General features: G+C 36.4%; 2 protein-coding genes across 3 annotated transcripts in view; one reads left to right on the top strand and one right to left on the bottom strand.

Moving 5' to 3' along the window:
- LOC120422359 (atrial natriuretic peptide receptor 1-like) overlaps positions 1-14,602 on the bottom strand; it is a 258,080-nt gene that overhangs the window by 118,308 nt on the left and 125,170 nt on the right. The gene's annotated exons all lie outside the window — the stretch shown is intronic.
- LOC120429954 (F-box/LRR-repeat protein 7-like) overlaps positions 121-14,602 on the top strand; it is an 82,818-nt gene continuing 68,336 nt past the window's right edge. Inside the window, exon 1 of the mRNA XM_039595047.2 lies at positions 121-1,543. The gene's annotated coding sequence lies outside the window, so the exon portion shown is untranslated. The remainder of the gene's footprint in view (positions 1,544-14,602) is intronic.

Here is a 14,602-nt window from a genome sequence, read left to right as displayed (position 1 = left end):
ACTTTATGTTGAAGAGCGAAAGCTCGCCTCTCTCTCTCTCGTTCCGTACCGATCCCACTTGAAAGAAGGCTCCAAGTTTTCTTCTCCTGCTCCGGCCAGCTCAGTTCTGCACAGGAGGTCGATCTGCGCGATCGTCCACGAACTCGCTCGCGATCGTCGTCGTCGGTTGAAGGAAGTTTCGTGCCGCGGGCACACAACATTTTTTCGCTGTTGTGGAGTGTGCGTGTATTGGTGGTGTCGTTTACTTTGGATCCTGTGTCTCTTTCGGGCGTCGGGAACCCGTGCTTGGGAGTGAGCGAGCGCGATCCCCCGAGTGTCGGACTGGTTTGGAGTTCATAAAGTGAAAGATTATTATAAGAATCATTTCAAGTACCATGCGATAGGCTGGGCTGTGCCGCTGTATTTGTGAGGACATGTCATTCCGCAGGCCATTGTACTGAAAAATTTCTGTATGATCTTAATGTTTTTGTTTTTTTTTTTTTATCTGCGTTCCACATATTTTACGCAACCCCAGCTTGCCACATTGACTAAACTTGGGGACAAATAAGTTTGTCAAGTTGCGAACGAAACTTGGCAAAAACCTGGACCACCCTTAACAACCACACCTGGAAAAGGGTTCCCCTTAAGCTCGCGGATCTCAATGGTGGACACTAAAATGGGATGAAGTTTCACTTGTCCGAGCGGACACTCACACGCAAAGGAAAAAGAGTTGCAGCTGTTTAATGGACACTTGGGTGGAAACTCGGCAAGAAGCAAAGTGTCTCCAAAGGTGGTTTTGCCGAAAGTTCGCCGAAACAGTAGTGTGGTGGGGCCAAGTGAAGTTGACATCTGGTGGAAAGCGAAAATCGGGTTGGATGCTGCGCAAGCTGAGAGAGCCAAGCAAAAAAGTGTGAGCAAGTGTTTGTGAATTAATAGTGCCAGCGGTCCAATATTTGGCCGAAGAGATCAAAATTCCGAGTATTTTTTTTTTGCTGTATTCCTCGTGCACAATAAAAGTAAGGAAAATTGTGGTACCGTATGTGAGACGAAATAACCGCACGCGCACGCACAATTTCACACACACATACTCACAAAAGCAGTGCGCAAACCACAAGAGCAAAATCGAAAGAAAAAAAAAGTAGTTGACGCATAAAAGTGTGTGAGTGTGTGAGTGCGTGTGTGCATTTGTATTGGTACGCAGCTCCATTGTAACCATTCAACATCATTCAGACGACGACGACGACGGGTCCAGTGAACCCCGTTGCCGGCCGTCCTGCCCCGGTTCTGTCCCCGTCCGGCGACCTTCTTCTGCCTGCCTACTGGACAGTACCCCACCGAGAGAAACTCCGCGGAGTTTCAACGTTATAGAGGTGTGTGTGTGTGTGTGTGTGTGTGCTGCCACGCTGACGTTTCTGCGCGAAGAAAATCATTTTTTTTTGCATATTACACCACTTTGAGTGGATTGTGGTTGTTTGCTGTTGGAGGAGTTGCTGGAACCTGGAAATCGTCCGGAATATGAAAACGTGTGTTTATAAGCGATGCATAACAATAAGGTCATAACAAGGTATGAATCGAATGATTTATGTTGTTTATTTAGGCTTTAAGTCGCGCGAGTGCGCGCGTTTCGTCATTGCACACACCCTGGCTAGTGAGGAGTGGGGAGTTCTGGTTGCATCCCACTCTGCAAAAACTGGAAAAAATGCGCTAACTTTGTGTAATCAATCGTCAACGCCAGCGAGTTGTTGTCAGTTAACTTACGTTTGGGATTTTGTAACTAACATAACTAACATGATGTGCCAACATAAGGTGCCCGATGGAATGATATGGGATTCTGACTCACAACTTGGGACTGGTGGTCTGGGATGCTCACCCGTCGGCCAGCACAAGTTATTGTATAAGGGTTGATTTTACAGTTTTAAAATTATATTTATTCGAAAGATCGGAAATTTTACGACTTTTTTTTGCCATTGAAAATCAGACGCAAAGTTGCTGAGTTGTCGTTACAAATAAAAATTCGGGCCATTTTGGTGATGTAGAGAAAACCTCAATTTTTTTCTGTTTGCTATTATTCCATAGGCTATCTCAGCAACAATTTACCCAATCTTCAATGCCTTTGCAGAGCAGTTTTTTAAATTGAAAAATGTTTTACATTTTTTTCGTATTTTTTTTTACCAAAAATCCACCAAAGCTTCCAAACATTTGATGGCTGAAAAACAAAAAACTTGGTATCAAAACGATTAATTGTCTAAATTGTTGTTGCCTGTATTGTTGTTGTAACATTTATGCTCAAACTCGATCGAATTCAACGAATCATTTTTGCGGTTAACTTTATGCAGTTGGCCTGGCCGTTCAGAAAAGAAGGATGTTGGAAGTTATCGCCCCAACATTCTCCAGATTGCTTCCGAAAGGCTGACTGCATTAGATCAGATTAGATAAAATTAAACTTGGAAACAATAAGTACTTTTGTGAATAATTGATAAACTGAACGTTTTCGAGTTGAAGCATTTTGTTAATTTAAAAGGTCGCGTGACTGTAAGGACTGTAAGGGCGTAGCCTTGGAGCACAGTGTGTTACGTTCTCAGATGCTTTTGATTTTACCGGGCAACAATCAATGTGGCACCCCCGCACAGACCCGCTTTCGAGTTAATGCAATGTTTAGGTAAAAACTTTCAAATAAATGATCTTTTATTTTTAATCATTAAGTGGTGTCCAAGTGTCCATCCTCGTCCATCTCCAACAAAAAAATATTTAGAAGGCAGTTTTTGTAGATTTTTCTCGTTTTGTTCAGGAGGTCAAATCGAGGTGCTTCGATTTGGATGAAACTTTCAGCGTTTGTTTGTCTGTACAAGATGAACTCATGCCAAATATCCTCCCCTGTAGATTCTGAGAAATGTGATCCGTTCTCAGAATCCTCTCTGCGGTAAACACAACACAGTAGGGCTGGCCGCTTTAATTTTTGTAACACATTTTTGGGTGTTCTCGGATGTGCTGCAATTATTAATACTGACAAGAGAAGCGCTTGGGACGTAATTTGAAATATTTTTTTATGTTTTACCTAAAATTTTAATATCCACTTTTCCTCACGTCACTTTGTCGTAGAAGGCTCATATTTGGCATGAGTCACATGATATCATCTCATTTATAAACAAATAAACAGAAAATTTCATCCAAATCGGAGTACCTCGAAACAATCTCTAGAACAATCCGATCAAAATCTACAGTATGTAAAAAAAGTATTTACACCCCTTGGGCATTATGCATATATTGTGATAAAACATGTAAACAATTTAAAGTTTGACAGAAACCTAGTACTACGTTTCGTTCAGAAACTCATGCCGAACATTTTGCTACAAAATGCTCATGAAAAGATAATTTCTATAAAAAGTTATATAACAAATACTATTACAAAAATCAAAAAAGGTGCAAAAAAATGTTTGTACACCTTTCAAAAAATTAACACAAATAAATTTATTTGTTGACAAATCACCATAAATCAAGTCTACGAACTGATGGCATCCTTGACTGATTATAAAAAAAATTTGGATTGAATATAATGTTTACTAACTACTTAGTATAAAAGTTTATATAACTCTGGAAATTCTATATAAAACTTATCTAAACTTAATTTTGAAAACTTTTAATTCAACTAAATGTCAATATATTACCATAGAATTGCTAAATAAACATTTGTCAACAAATAACATTATTTATGTAAATTTTTCAAAAGGTGTACAAACTTTTTCTGCACCTTTTTTGATTTTTGTAATAGTATTTGTTATAGAACTTTTTATGGAAAACATCTTTTCATGAGCATTTTGTAGCAAAATTGTTGGCATGAGTTCCTGAACAAAACGTAGTACTAGGTTTCTGTCAAACTTTTAATTGTTTACAAGTTTCATCACAAAATGTGCATAGTGCCCAAGGGGTGTAAATACTTTTTTTACATACTGTACACATACTGATTCGATAAAATCCAGAGCAACGATTTCAAGGGTTAACGGTGCACACCAACCAGAGCTTTTGCACCCAGATTTTTGTTACAGACATTTTAGTATCTTCAAAACTACGGGTACTATCGAAATATTTTTATAGTCATCCCCTAAAGTACTATCCACCAAGTAATTTACAGCAAAGTTTCAGTAATTTTACAATCCCGTAGTTGCAGGATTGGGTCCGTAAGTTTGACAATTTTGGTATAAGATGACAACAACTTCCTTCGTTGCTGTGCACCCTTAAATCCTGTTTATACTTCGAAATCGAAGACCCAGCTCCTGTCGTTACTAATCAAGCTCATATTTAAAATTCGAGTTCAGCACACCTGGGCTAAATGTTGCTAATTTTGCTTCATCCTAACATTCATTGCATGGTATTTCACGTTAAACACAATATTTTATGAAGAGACCTGAAATCCACACACAACTTGCTCTTTAAAATCCTTCAATTTAACATACCTTAATCACAGTTCTTTATGCAACATTGTTGCGTTTACGAACAAACCAATCTTCCCCGGTTGATTGCAGGTCGCAACAAAGCTTAATTCAAAGCAAAGATCCATCCTTTCTTCGCGCCACTGCCTGCTGGTGGTTAACCAAAACCACTTGTTTGCCTTGCGGCCTGAAGGTGCGTCTCTTGTCAACAGAACGCTGTTGTCTAGTTTCCTCCTCGATTTGCAACATTTGATGGCGACGATGGGTTGGTAGAGAGTAGAAGCGGTACTTCTTCGCATTTTGTCCTCATCTTTGGTATTTTCTCTGCTCTATAGCAGATTCCGGGGGCCCTCATTGCCACCACAACAGCCAACAACAACGGCCCAGACCAGACCCCAGAACTTCGAGGTAAGCTGCATTATTGTGCACACAATCAGATTGCATTGAATTAATGAAACGTATACAAAAAATACCAGTAAATAAGGAAGAAGAAGAAGAAGAAAAAACAAGCAGAAGAATAGTCAGACAGTTCGAGAAATGCGAAAGAGAAGTGCGAGAATTAAATTTATCTTCACACTTGCACGGATTCGAGCCGGTTGAAGTCCTTGGCCGCCGTACTGGGCCCAGTAAGGCACAGCCCGCCATGTTCATGGTGTCATGCCACAACCAGCAATCACGTTGACATTGGAGGGTGTCGCCGCTGATGGTCGTGTGCAACAAGGATCCACTCCTTTTGCTGTGCGACGCGCCGTGGAGAACCGGATATTGTTCCAATTAAAATATAAGACCGAGAGGTGCGATGTTCAGGTGAAAACGAGTGGCACGCTGAAAGGGTTGCTGATTTTTGTAATTGCAACGAGGATTGGGTTTTGGCGCCCTTTTGTACTGGCGTAGTCGGTGGTTTTGGCCTTTCGGAATTCGTTTTTAAATTTCAGTGTTAAACAAAAACAAACGCACAACATTTGAACATTATCAACTCTTTTGTCCAGCGTTTTAACATTTTTTCTCAAAATTTGATAAAAAGTAAATGTTAGTGAGGTAAACCCGCTCAAACTAAAAAAAACTAACTTAATCCACTTATGTGGTTGATGCCTTCCTCACTCTTAACCAACAATAAGTGATATGATGGGTTTGGATCTAGGTTTGGATACAATTTTAATCTTATTCCTTTTAGGTCCGGAATAAAAGAGAACAGAGATATCACTTAAGTGGTCGTTACTTGAGACAGGATTGCCAGATCTTCAATTTTTTAGATTTGTTAGAAAGGTCTTTCAATTACCTAACCAACGATGGGTCGAATGATGGATTCGGGCATATTTTACATACATTTAAATGAGATCCGGCCTAAAAAATGTACATAAATAAATATCACTTAAGAGCGAATCCACGAACAGGGCATACCCCTTTATATGGGACGTCGTATGGACCTCACCAATCTGTTGAAATTTTCAGGGGTTGTTTGTACATATAAAACTAGCATCTGGCCAAAATATAAGCACTCTAGGTCAACAGGAAGTGGGGCAAATCGGGACACAAAGTTTGAAGGTTCAAAAACGACAAAAATCTTAAAAAAGCTATAACTTAGGCAAAATTCAATTGAATTTCAAAACTCAACATGCATTTGAAATGGCTTAAAAATTGCAACAAAATGCAGGGAGAAGCACCCCAATTGGTTAAATCTGAAGGGAGTAATTGGCATTTTAGTGAAAAAATAGCATAATTTTCAAACTCAAATAAAAATGTGTTCCATCCAGATGTCAACTCGGTTCGACCTGCAGCTTGATGGGGACATCTGAGAATACCATCTGAGACTAAGAACGCTTTGGGTATGGCAGTTTAACATATTAATAGCAGCCATGCCAGATATACAGATAAATCTGTATTATACAGATTTTTTTTTAAATGCTTTGATTGAAAAATTTCAACAATTTAGTAATTGAATTATGTTTTAATATGATTAAAATGCTTAAATCTGTTGTTAAAAGTCTAAAAAAATCATCTATGGCTTTGAATTTGACATGATACAGATAAAATACAGATTTATTTTTAAGAAAATACAGATCTCCCATAAAATAATCTGGCATCGTTGATTAATAGACACTTTTACTTTTAGTGAATTTTTTGGTTGTAAATTTATGCTCGGGGGACCCCTTAGATCCCCTTTCTGGAGATAATTTTATCATTTTCGTGTTTCTGAGACAATTTCACAATAGAAACATGCACAAAAATGTTTATTTTCATCCATTTTAACCCATTAAAAATAAAAGTTAAAAAAAGAAGCTGTTTTTTTCTGGTATCTTCTAGTATCCTTGGAAATGAACTTGATTTTCAATAAATGTGAATCAAAGATTTTTTTCAACCTCCATTTTTTAAAGGGTTAAAATGGATGAAAATAATCATTTTTATGCATGTTTCTATTGTGAAATTGGCTCAGAAACACGAATATGATAAAAATATCTCCAGAAAATGGGATCTGGAACACCCAAAAAATTCACTAAAAGTAAAAGTGTCTATTTAATATGTTAAACTGCCATACCCAAAGCGTTCTTAGTCTCAGATGGTATTCTCAGATGTCCCCATCAAGCTGCAGGTCGAACCGAGTTGACATCTGGATGGAACACTTTTTTATTTGAGTTTGAAAATTATGCTATTTTTTCACTTAAATGCCAATAACTCCCTTTAAGTTTAACCAATTCGGATGCTTCTTCCTGCATTTTGTTGCATTTTTTAAGCCCTTTTAGATGCATTTTGAGTTTTGAAATTAAGTTGAATTTTGCCTAAGTTATAGCCTTTTTAAGATTTTTGTCGTTTTTGAACCTTCAAACTTTGTGTCCCGATTTGCCGCACTTCCCGTTGACCTAGAGTGCTCATATTTTGGCCAGATGCTAGTTTTATATGTACAAACAACCCCTGAAAATTTCAGGCAGATTGGTGAGGTCGATGCGAGATGGGTATGCTTTGCTCGTGGACTCGCTCTTTCTTAAGTGTTCATATGTCGAGACAGGGTTGCTAGATCTTGAAACTTTATTTTTCAAAAAGGAAAGGTTTTTTTCATAATCTGTGAAAAAAGCTTAAAAATATCTCGAAACAGGGTTGCAGAACTTAAAAAAAATCAATAGCAATCTATGGGACACCAAACCAGATCGAATGAAACCTCCCATGCTAAAATCGGACCAGTCAGTGCTGAGAAAACTTGGCAAGAATTTTGACTTCCATGAAAATCCGCACGCACATACACACACAAATATAAACACAAAAGTGTGGTTCACGGATATATGAAAAAGACAAAAGTGTTTATTTCGAATGCATCAACCGGAATTTTCAAGCACTGTAGTCCCAAAGGCTAGCCTGGAAATTTGAGCACATTTGGTTAAAGTTTAGTTGCTCCAGTTTTGATCTGAAGTTGTAATGGAATTTCAATCAATTATTTATTTTTCATTCTTTAACTATTTTTCTAGAAAGTTCTCTTCATTCCATTTAAACAAGATTTGAAAAATCATCAACATAAAAATTCAAAATCAAAAACTGAACAAATTTGTATCTGAGCAGTTCTTTACGAAATCGGTCTTTTTTCTTCAATTTTAGTTTTTATATTTTTTAATCCGACTGAAACTTTTTTGGTGCCTTCGGTATGCCTAAAGAAGCCATTTTGCATCATTAGTTTGTCCATAAAATTTTCCATACAAATTTGGCAACTGTCCATACAAAAATGATGTATGAAAATTCAAAAATCTGTATCTTTTGAAGGAATTTTTTGATCGATTTGGTGTCTTGGGCAAAGTTGTAGGTATGGATACAGACTACACTGAAAAAAAATGATACACTGTAAAAAAAATTTGGTGATTTTTTTATTTAACTTTTTATCACTAAAACTTGATTTGCAAAAAAACACTATTTTTAATTTTTTTTTATTTTTTGATATGTTTTAGAGGACATAAAATGCCAACTTTTCAGAAATTTCCAGGTTGTGCAAAAAATCTTTGACCGAGTTATGAATTTTTTAATCAATACTGATTTTAAAAAAAAATCGAAATATTGGTCGCAAAAAAATTTCAACTTCATTTTTCGATGTAAAATTAAATTTGCAATCAAAAAGTACTTTAGTGAAATTTTGATAAAGTGCACCGTTTTCAAGTTATAGCCATTTTTAGGTAACTTTTTTGAAAATAGTCGCAGTTTTTCATTTTTTTTAAATAGTGCACATGTTTGCACACTTTTGGAAAAAAATATTTTTGAAAAGCTGAGAAAATTCTCTATATTTTGCTTTTTCGGACTTTGTTGATACGACCTTTAGTTGCTGAGATATTGCAATGCAAAGGTTTAAAAACAGGAAAATTGATGTTTTCTAAGTCTCACCCAAACAACCCACCATTTTTTATTGTCGATATCTCAGCAAGTAATGGTCCGATTTTCAATGTTAATATATGAAACATTTGTAAAATTTTCCGATCTTTTCGAAAACAATATTTTCAAAATTTTCAAATCAAGACTAACATTTCAAAAGGGCCAAACATTCAATATTACGCCCTTTTAAAACGTTAGTCTTTGTTTAAAAAATTTGAAAAAAATGTTTTCGAAAAGATCGAAAAATTTTACAAATGTTTCATATATTAACATTGAAAATCAGACCATTACTTGCTGAGATATCGACAATAAAAAATGGTGGGTTGTTTGGGTGAGACTTAGAAAACATCAATTTTCCTGTTTTTAAACCTTTGCATTGCAATATCTCAGCAACTAAAGGTCGTATCAACAAAGTCCGAAAAAGCAAAATATAGAGAATTTTCTCAGCTTTTCAAAAATATTTTTTTCCAAAAGTGTGCAAACATGTGCACTATTTAAAAAAATGAAAAACTGCGACTATTTTTAAAAAAGTTCCCTAAAAATGGCTATAACTTGAAAACGGTGCACTTTATCAAAATTTCACTAGTGCACTTTTTGATTGCAAATTTAATTTTACATCGGAAAATGAAGTTGAAATTTTTTTGCGACCAATATTTCGATTTTTTTTTAAAAAATCAGTATTGATTAAAAAATTCATAACTCGGTCAAAGATTTTTTGCACAACCTGGAAATTTCTGAAAAGTTGGCATTTTATGTCCTCTAAAACATATCAAAAAATAAAAAAAATTAAAAATAGTGTTTTTTTGCAAATCAAGTTTTAGTGATAAAAAGTTAAATAAAAAAAGCACAATATTTTTTTTACAATGTATCATTTTTTTTCAGTGTAGTCTGTATCCATACCTACAACTTTGCCGAAAACACCAAATCGATCAAAAAATTCCTTCAAAAGATACGGATTTTTGAATTTTCATACATCATTTTTGTATGGACAGCTGCCAAATTTGTATGGAAAATTTTATGGACAAACTAATGGCTTCTTTAGGCATACCGAAGGCACCAAAAAAGTTTCAGTCGGATTAAAAAATACAAAAAAAATCGAATGACCGAAATCCTAGAGAACTGCTCATCTGTATGTGACCAAAATTGTCAATCAGTTTTTTAACACAGACTGAACTGATTTAGGTCAAAATTGTCGTATTATACTCGAGTTAACGGTGCACATCACCCAGAGTTTTTGCACCGAGATTTTGTTACACTTATTTTAGTATTTTTAAAACTACGGGAATTATTTAAACAAAAATGTTTTTTTGGACCCTTAAGGTCTAAAAGTTCAATTTTCAAGCCCTGATTACCGTATACCAAGCTGTTCTCGTTTATAAAATACTTATCAGCTTTTTTAAAGCTGAATCTGAATATTTTTGAAGAAAATCTAAGAGCTTCTTAATTCATCATTCAAATTGAAGTTCTGGCAACCCTGGCAATGATGAAGCATCTAGTTTTCTAGTTCATATTTGATTCTTAAAAGTCGGAATTCAGTTAATTACTCTTACCACTAAGCTTTTGGTGTAACTCATGGATAGAGTCGAGAGTGAGGAAGGCATCAATCACTTATGTGGATTAAGTTAGTCATGTTGTTGATAAATTTATTAGACTTGGTCCTTAGTTTAGAGAAACTTTTATAAAAGCATAGCGGCGTCTTTAACGCATTTTTCGCCAAAATCGAAGTGCTTTTATGTTTATGTTGCAATTGACTTTCATCATTTCAGCTCATAAATGATAACATTTTCTAAAAATATGTGCCCGATGCGCAAAACTCGTATGGCCGTAAACTATAGCAGGGTATGTAATGCAATTAATTTAATGCGGTCAACTATGCATTCCAATTTGCAACCTTTTAGAATGCAATCAACGAAATATGTGTTAACCGACCGTCAATAGTGATGCTCACACGTAAACTGCCAGTAACCTTTTATTTGGATGTACCTAGAGGGTGCCGAGCGGGAAATTGACCATTTTTGGACCTCTCGATTCCCGGGAAATTCGGTCGAGATTCCCGGGAAATTTAAACTTATAAATATCGAAGCAAAATTATGTGAACTAATCAGAAAAAAACATTTAAAAAATTCAAAATTGTTTAGAACATTGAATGTCCAATGTTCGATGTTCAAGTTCGAATAAACCAATGTTTCTCTAATCTTCTTATTCAGAAAGTGTAAATTTTAACTTGTCAAAAATTCCAATAACTATAATTTAGAGAAGCCAAAAAAAGGTGGACCCAAAAATTTACCTTAAAAATTATTTAGCAGTTACACCCCAGGTATGAAATCAAATGTTTTATTTTCAAATATTATTTTTTCTAATTATTTGTAAAAGGGAAAAGCTTTTTCAAGTTAAGTTCAATTTCCATATCTTCTCTTGAGCATAGCAATCCAATCTAGTTTTTTGTGAACATTTGGGTTTTCCTGATAACTGTAAATATTTTTTCAATGAATATTTAATGTTGAACTAAAAAATTTAAAAAACAATTTAATTTGTTGTTTTGAGTCGTTATTTATCATAATGCAAAATTCCCGATAGTGGGAAATTATATATAAGCTATATTAGTTATTTTTTTTTACAAAAATCTAATAACAAGTTTGTGAACCTTTTGAAAAATCACTCAGTGCGAATTAAGATTCGTAAATATTTTAAACTACAATTTTGAGTCTTAAAAAACTCAAGAAACGATTTAGTTTTTGCAGATTCAGAAAAAAAATAATCAAAAGTTTTATATAGTTCCTCGAGTTCCTCAAAACAATGAGGCTGTTCAAACTAACGTTTCATAGAATTAGTATGAATTAACAGTAACTGAATTCATTTAAAAGAAACACATTTATTACTTTTTATTTTAAATTTTTTACACTGTTGGCGTAGTAAAAAAAACTCCCGGGTCCCGGGAATTCCCGGGAAATTGCCAAGTTCAACTCTCGATTCCCGGGAAATTGAAAATCTCGAGAATCGTCACCCTCTAGGTGTACCAATTGAAATTTACCACGATGTTGGCTCGCAAAACTAATCAAATTTGGTTCGCAGTTTAGTAAATTTCAATGCAAAATGAGACTAGCGCGTTCACAATAACGACGAGTTGAGCCCTTTTCCGCTCAATATTTAGCGCCTTTTAAGGTTCAACGCAGGGTTCAATTTAGATGCGACATATGCAAAGTGAGCCCAGTTCCTGCTAAATTGTTGCATCATTGCAGTTCAGCAGTCCTGCGTTGTTGGCACACGGTTCGCCGGGGTAGACAGCAGGTCCAAATTATACGTTTCGTCGGACCAAGTCAACATGTGGCCTATCGTCGTCAGTGACATGTGCCCATCCGGTTTTTAATTAGGAGCCTCGTCGAAAGTTGCGTGTGCAAAACACTGTGTATTGTACCCAACACTCTCTGGAATAATTGCGCCTTTTCTGCTCTTATGGAATCACTTTAAAACCCGTCGGTGAAAGAGAGTAGGTTATTGGATATCGTTTTACAGGTAGCACTTCCGTTTTGTTACAATTCCATCAACTCAACGAGTGCTGCATCAATTTCACAAAAGCATATCGGCTGGACTGACCAAAGGCTGACGATTGACGCCATGGACACGAGAGGGACGAGGAAGTATCAACTGCCGGCCAGGCTCGGCTCTTTCATTAACTAGATTCCATTAAAATTATTTTATGGCTTCATGTGTAAATTACCACAAGTACGGCGTGGTGTTTGTGCGAGCGTGTTTTAAACTACATTTTTGCACTCAACGCACACAAGAGCCAACGCCGATCAAGCCTCAAACAGCGTGTTGGCTGCTGTGAGACAGATTGGAAATAATTGTGGTGTAATAAAAATATTGTTTTTATCGGAACGCTCGTATTTTTTATTTATTTATTTGCATAAGAGATGGCGGCGGTGGTGATGAGATGCCCGGGACGGCCGGTGACTAGGAGCGAACTGAACTGGGGAAATATAAACATTAAACGCCGAGCCTAGTCGAGTGTGAAATGTGTTGTGCCTGAATATGGATGTACGTACGCACAGGGATGAGGTCAGCGGGGCAATTCAGCTAGAAGGTTTGTGGAATACGGGCAGTGGCTTTGAAAATGTATCTAAATGAAGGGTTCAGCATGCCAATTGATCACATATTTAGGGACCTTTCAAAAAGAGAATGCAGGAGTACGACTTTAAAATTTTTAAATCGTCCAAAATCTCACCATCAACCTGCTAATGATGGCTATTGCAACCTAATTGTTCCCTCTTATGTAACCGAAACGTGATCAGCAGAGAGCACCAATCAGCGAGGCGAAAAAATATTTAACCACAGGGAAATATTATAGTCACAATCACAATTGTTGCAACCAGCCGCCGCGGTTCGAAAAAAATATACTGTTATTTCAACATTGATCACGACGGATCACAACACAACGCCAGGGAGGGTCTAGTCTGGTCCCAAATAAACACATCGTCGTCAGCTAGCTTTTTTACATGGATTTGCCTTCACCAGGCTAGCCTGTAGCGGGGCAGAATGTGGGAGTGAAGTTTGGTTCGATTCACCTAGCAGGGTTTAATTTGAAAATTGCACCAATAGTTTTTATTTTACAGTATTTTTAAAGTTGTAAACAAATTACAATCATTGAAAAGTTATATTCCTTTGCTTTCATTTGTTTAAGTTTTATCCGTCAAAAGAATACAGTAAAATTAAAGGAGAACCACAAATTTTGTCTTCATATTCCACTCCCAAGGCAGACTAACCTCCACGTGACGCTGCTGGCTGCACACAAAAAAACGCCAAATATGAGCTTAATTAAAAGCCATTCTAATTAAGGGAACAACCTCGTTATTATTACTCCGAGCCGCAACCGTTGCACGATCACTACCCCCCTTCGTTAAGGTTAGTTAGGCCTTCGTCGTTGCAAAAGCAAAGGTACGAAAATAAAAAAAACGGCGCAAAATTGGCGATCAAGTTTCGATTTCGCTTGCAAATTTCTCTTTCTGTCAATCGACTGCTGCTGCTGCTGGCTGGGAACAATGCAGTCGCAAGGGCCTCTGGGCTCCAGCGATAGTGATCCTCGGCGCTTTGGCAGGAGATTTCAACACGATTGAGGTATCTCCAGGCGACAAACCGCTCGGTTTGTACAATTGCCGCACTGCATGACTGATTATTATCCTAACGAATGCGTTGGGTTTTGAAATTTGAAACGTAGCGTGAAACGAAGTGATTTGTATCTCATGTAGTAGTCCAACATTACAACGAACACTTTTACTTTTACAATATACGTTAACTTATTTCGGTTTTGGCATAAAATGGTTGTTTTTTCCAATCCATAATTGAAATAAACTTATAATAAAAGACTCTTAAAATGAGATTTGTTTTTATTAATGCAACTAAGTGAGGTTAAACCATTATCCGTTACACTTTCAATATGGTCATTATTCAACTGGAAATGGTCAATAAGTTTGCATGGATCTGGTTTTATGGTTCGAATTATTTCTATTGTGCAAATTTTGCAGTTTCCTATTTAGTTCGGATCTATTCATATGAAAAAAGTTTTCCTTAAATAAACGGTTGTACTCAAAAGTACCTCAAAGTTTAACCCCTTCTAGAACGAACTGTTCCCTTAGCCTAGGGTTGCCAGGTAGCCAGATAAATCTGGGAATGCCAGATTTTTCAAGTGTCAGCCAGAATAAAGATTAACCCTTCTCTGTGCCAGATATTGACAGATTATGCCAGATTTTTCACCACGGTGTGTTTTCTGGGCAACCTTATGGAGAAAAAATAGTCATCGCTACTTTCAAATGTGTCTTATAGGAAATTTTCTTAGCTTTCCAATGCCTCTAAGA

This window comes from Culex pipiens, chromosome 3, assembly GCF_016801865.2.
Source record: "Culex pipiens pallens isolate TS chromosome 3, TS_CPP_V2, whole genome shotgun sequence".
Taxonomy (NCBI): Eukaryota; Metazoa; Arthropoda; class Insecta; order Diptera; family Culicidae; genus Culex; species Culex pipiens.
This window is presented reverse-complemented; position numbering and strand designations above follow the sequence as displayed.